Source organism: Nothoprocta perdicaria, unplaced genomic scaffold (assembly GCF_003342845.1).
Source record: "Nothoprocta perdicaria isolate Ctin4 unplaced genomic scaffold, notPer1 scaffold_205, whole genome shotgun sequence".
NCBI classification, from domain to species: Eukaryota; Metazoa; Chordata; class Aves; order Tinamiformes; family Tinamidae; genus Nothoprocta; species Nothoprocta perdicaria.
This window is the reverse complement of record NW_020455261.1, coordinates 145820-151819: the sequence shown is the minus strand read 5'-3', so window position 1 is coordinate 151819 and position 6000 is coordinate 145820.

Sequence of the window (6000 nt, the reverse complement as noted above, 5' to 3'; positions counted from 1 at the left end):
AGGAAAGGAAAGGAAAGGAAAGGAAAGGAAAGGAAAGGAAAGGAAAGGAAAGGAAAGGAAAGGAAAGGAAAGGAAAGGAAAGGAAAGGAAAGGAATAGACTTTTGTTCACCCTCTTGGGTGACGGATTAAATTATGTCTGCCATCCTGCCATCTTGGAGAAGGATCTTCTTTTGTCTCTGGTATCCTGTAGGGAGGATTCTAGATCAGTCATAGGATTTAGAGTAGTGTCACTACTGCACTCCACTTTTTACAGAAAGATGACTGGGGTGTGTTTTCAATGCATGTTAAAAAGGTACTGACCCATCAAGTATGCTAAAATTTATTGCAGAGTAAATTCTGACCCATCCCTTATTCTTTGTCTCCTCCCATAACTCATCCTGTAAGACAGCTGTCTTTGACAGTACGACTGTTAGGTCTCATCAGCATGGTTATACTACCAAGAAAACACTGATTTACTTCTTGCTGGTTTAGTTCCTTTCCTTGTACTTAGCTAGCCAATAAACAAGTATTTAAAGAAACCAAATAGGATCTACTTTCATAAGAAATCTAAGCATGTTTTCCTAATTTGCTTTTTGTAAAGAAATGCCTATTTTCAATGAGATTTTCTCCCAACCCTCTTTATCTTGGAAAGTGGTATGATATGAAAACTTAACAACTTGTAAAAAGAGATTGTAACATAACTAAGTCCGCTAGCACTGTTGTTAGCCCTGGAAACATCTCCATGTCTTTTAGACATCTTTTAAAATAATGGGAAAACATTCTTTTCTCCTTGATTTCTTCTATTTATATTCTGTACCATACTGCAGTTACTTTGGCAATCACTGTAATTTTTAATAAATCATGATTTTTGAAAATAGCTCACCAAGGGGTGGCTGAAAAGAGATCTCTAAACACTGCGCGTGATGTAACTTCTTTGACCTGCAGTTTTTCCCTGCAATGCTTTTGTTCCAAGGCTTGCTCCTTATCCTATTGAGCGGGTCGTATCTTCTCATCTGTTCTCCAGCAGTTGGACTCCGTCGTGTTGTTGTCTCTCGGCCAGCACACATAAACAGCTCAGGACCGCCCACCCACATTTGCTGTGAACACAGGTTTTAGACATTCACTAGAACTCAGCTGGATTTTTTTAGCAGTTTTTTTTCCCTTAACATTTGCTTAAAACGAATGTGATCTGCTTAATCATAATCAAATGTCTCACTATCTATTCATCTGTACAGAACGTATAATTACAAACACAATGATGAGTGCTGTGCTTATCCACACTATGGGTCCACATTTTAAAGTGTTCTGTGCTGATGGCTGGGGTCAAATGCTGTAAAGAGCTTAGCCTCCATTTAGGCAAGTAAATTGGGAGATCTCCAAAAATTATCAGAAATAAATAGGATAAATTGAAGCCAACTTTAACAAAAATATGGTCCTAACTTCAGATATTAATATCTTCTGAGAGTCTAGGCCTGCGTATCAATGTATACTAGTGTAAATCCAACATAGTTTAGGCAAAAGCTACTGTACAAATTACTTTGGAGATTTCCTAAATTCAAGCCCAGTCTTTCACATAGCCACTCCTTTAAAATCCCTTACAGTAACCTATTCTCCAACACTGCTTTGCTAAAAAAGATCTCTAAAAAATTTGCTGCTCTTAACAAGCTCTTAAAAGCATGAGTTTATTCTGTACTCTCTGTATCTGTAGATACCAACAGAGTCACCATAAATGACATTCATTTACTATTTCTGGCATGCATCACAGGCACATGTGGAAAATGCTTCTGGAAACTCTGTGAATAATTTTTGTGAGGGGAACAAATTGGATTTTTTTTTTCTTACAAATTTGTAAAGTAGAAAGCATAAAATTTCTGTATCACAACAACACATCACCTAACCTTGTGTTTTGCAGCTGTAATACAAAACCTACCTAGTGTCTTCCATTAAAGTTAAAAATACATAGTAATTTCCATAGTAACTTTGTACACTTCTACTTCCAATAAAATTATGATTTGGAAATTGTCCATACTTTCCCTCTTTCTTTACTTATCAAAAAGTTTAATCTCTCCAGTAAATATATATTCAAATTGGACTACTGAAGTGAAAATTGTAATAAACAGTGTCATGCTTTGGTTTATTCGAAACAAAATGGGACAAAGGCAAACTAAAACAAGAGAAGCTGTTTTTTTCTGGCAAGACTAATTGGACAAGGTAAACTAAGTATGTATCAGGGGCTCTTTTTGTGGAATAATAGGTAGCACTTACAGCAAGATGAATTTTGCATGAATCTATCGTTTAGCGTATGTCCAATTTTAAGAAATGGCTGAGGCAGCTCTCAAGTTTTTTTCTGGAAGGCTGCAAAATGTCACTTGTGCAGGAGGAAGATTGGACAAAGCTGGCAGCTATCACCATTAGATACAATATCCACAGAAAGTTCACATGAAATTGTAGTGATAACAATTGATAAAGATTAGAAGCACTAAGCTCAAATATCTGTAGAATTTCTCTTTTTCTTTTAAAGATTCTTCAATGGTGTCCTCTAGACATCTGATCCTTTTTAGCAAATCTTACACAATTTTCCAGTGAACACTAATGACATTTAATCAGCATAAAAACAAGGGAATGCATTGAATTGAAAGGTAAATCAGAAAAAAGGTAGAGACTAAAACAATAAGAAATACTCAGAATTTGGAAGAGAATATTTTGATGTTTTTAATTCAAAATGAAAAAACACTTTGAAAAGGATTTTATACGAACTAGAACATAGAAGAAAAATATCAAAAATGGAATATTTTGATTCCCTTTTAAATGAACCAAATTAAACCAAAATTATTTACTGAAATTTTCTTTTGTAGGAAATTTCTAAACATGCACATTCATCTGAGTTAAAAGGAAAACAATTTTCACAATTTTCTTCTTTGAAGTTTTCAGCTGTGAAATCAATTAATGACATGGATAAATACCAGATGGCTTTTGCCAAGTAGTTGTTTTAGAAACTGAAACTGTCCTTTCTCTTTCTCTTTCTATTTTAGCTTTATTAGCGAAAAACTAGGAAATCAAATTCAAGTAAAGCAATCAGCAGGATGCACATGAATGAAAGAAATGGATATATAAATTAAAGAGGAAAATCTGTATTTCCTCTTAATCATAGTGCCTAATCTTCACCAGAGCCAAGGTATTGAGGAAGGAAGGTATATAGAAGGGCTTTAAGCTGTAAGATGCTGAGCTACCAAAGCCTTCCCCATTACAACTCTGAGCGTCTGTAGAGCTCAGAGTCCCAACAAACTCCACTTTTGATCTCATGTTTAGTGATGGCAGGGATGGGCTCATGGTCTCCACCTTCAGCCTTCCCAGCAATTCCTCTCCCTGTTTTGCTAACACAGGCTGGAGGTGGCTGGGACACCTACAGCCTTCTACTCTCATCAAACGGGTCCTGAAACCAATTACTTGCTTACTCAGAAACATTCAGTGGGTTCAGATGATCAAAAGACTATAAATTTCCATCATCATTCTCCTGTTTCTGACACCACACAATTAAGGATCAGCTGGGATAAATTGCTTACAGCACTACTGATTGCTTTGTAGAAAGAATTTCAGACAATTTGGTAGTCTGACATATCATAGTACTATATTAGAGTGGCAGCTTATTCTACAGTCTCTGGGGAAAGTCATATTTAAATATAGCTCAGTCTGGGTTCAACAAGCTCTTCCCTGAGGTATGTATGTGAAGGAGTTTCTGCATGTTCAGCCATGTGAAATGTATGATATCAGAGAAGTTTGATCATAGAATTCTTTTGATTAGTTTTGATTTGAAAGATTTACTGAGAAATAGCACCTTTTTGCTTGCCTGAAGTGGAGTGCTATTTTCATGGGAATTGGACTATTTTGACTTAAGGATATTGTAAACACAACTCACTTTTAATGGCTGTGAATTGTGTTTTATTCAGACAGCCTTGTAGGTGCCTCTTTCTAGAAGTCTAATTTATGACCATCTAGCTTCTAGTGGCTGAGATTATGCAAAATGTTTATCTCGTTATGAGGGCTGCAATTCCTCTGAATCAAAAGGGGAACAAGGATTCTGTTTTTCATTGCTTTCCAATACAGCAATCAAAACCTAACACCTAAATATTATTTTAACTTTCAATTTCTGGAAACCTTCACCTTTTTAAAGTTAAGGGATTTGTAATACTTTTATTCAATACTTTTAGCACATGCTCAAATTAGAAACAGCTTTGGGGGTACTTTTAGGAATGTATTTCTCCCTTTAAAATGGTTACTTTGAAATCCGTAAGGAAGGAAGTGTATAAAAACAGAAAGTAAAACTTTAGATAATAAGACAACTTCAAGCATAAACACTTTTCAAAAAAGTCTACCTGAGTCTACTGATAGATATATCATTTCCCCGACTTTTCTTGTGCTTGGAGGGAGTACCAGTTCTCCTGAGTGTCTTTGATCTTCAGAGATACCTCCGCTAGGATCCAATGACCAAACCCCTGCATGAGCAGAAGTTTGTTCTACCAAAACATGGACTGGTACCTTGCTGCTTGCATTCCTACCTCACTCAGGCTCTTGATCCCTTCCTTTCCTTTTCCACCAAATGGTTTTTGTCAATGAGTGACAGACCCAGGAAAGCATCAGCCCTGGCTGACCCATCTGGGCACAGATTTATGCAAACAAGTAGGAAGATGAGGGGAAAATACCTCTTTCCTGCCACTGTGCTGAGTTATCCAAGCCCAACACAGGGCCCACACCAAACCATCCAGGGAAGACATAGGAGAATTTCTGCCATCCAGAGCTGTTTATAACATACCTGTTAGGTGGGGAATGGAACAGCAGCAGAAACTCTTGTGGACTTCGGTACTGCGCTTGCCACTTTCACGTGGAACTTAAAAAGAAAAAATGAAACAGCTCTGAACATACACACACACACACACACACACACACACATATATTTATATATGTGTATAGTTTTGAATGCTAAGAATGAGGAGCAGATATTTCAAAAATGGCCATACATTCTATATTCTATTCAATTTCTATAGAATTTAAATGGGTGGATGAATACAAATATATTGTTTGGTTTCCTTTTTAGTGTCTTCATTCCTATCAGCAGCCATGCAACTGAGTAATACTGGCCCCCAAAAATGAATTTAAGGGTCTCATTCATTACCATTCATGGAGATGAATATTTAAATTAAGAATTGATCATTTAAATTAAGAATATTTCTTGACAGAAGTATTATTGCACATTCATGTAATCAAGGACTAGTAACAATGTGACATAAATTAGCTGAAACCAACCAAAAGAAATAACAGCTCTTAGTATGTGTCTCATTAACCAATAGCTAAGAAACAATGTTGTTCATAATTAATACATATTTTATAAAATAGTTTAAAGCTTTGAAATATAAGAAATGGATTTGAGAATACAACTAAATCTAATTGGTGAAGTTGCTAAGGACAACTAATGAATAGTTTGTATTGCCTATATATTTTGTTGTCTATATATACATTGTACAATTGTGAGCAATAATTGTAAGATCCTCAAAAGACTGCCTCTGTGGAATATTATTTATGTTTAAGTTTTAAAAGCTGATCGTGATAATTCAGGTTTAACACATCCATTTATCAGTGTTTCTGTTTGCTGAGAGGCTGTAATGTCTCACATTAATTACAAATCACAGCTGTAACACAAATTAGTAGAACTAAGTCTTTTATTAAGCAGTTTATGACATTTACTAGAATGAAAAAACATTACATTTGTCAGAAGAACGCATCATTCTGGATTCTTGTATTCATAACATTTTTGCATAAATGTCTAAAATCTCCCCTTTCCTCCCCTTATTTTCTAGCTGAATATTCATTATGCAAGTATCTGCATCAGATGAGAACAGTATAATACCAAATCGTTCATGACTAACTTTTAGCCAGAGGACAGAGGCTATCACCTCGCATATTCTGCTGGCAGTGGCGGTAGTGTCGAGTTCCTAGGGATCTGAAGATGCAATTGGACAGATATT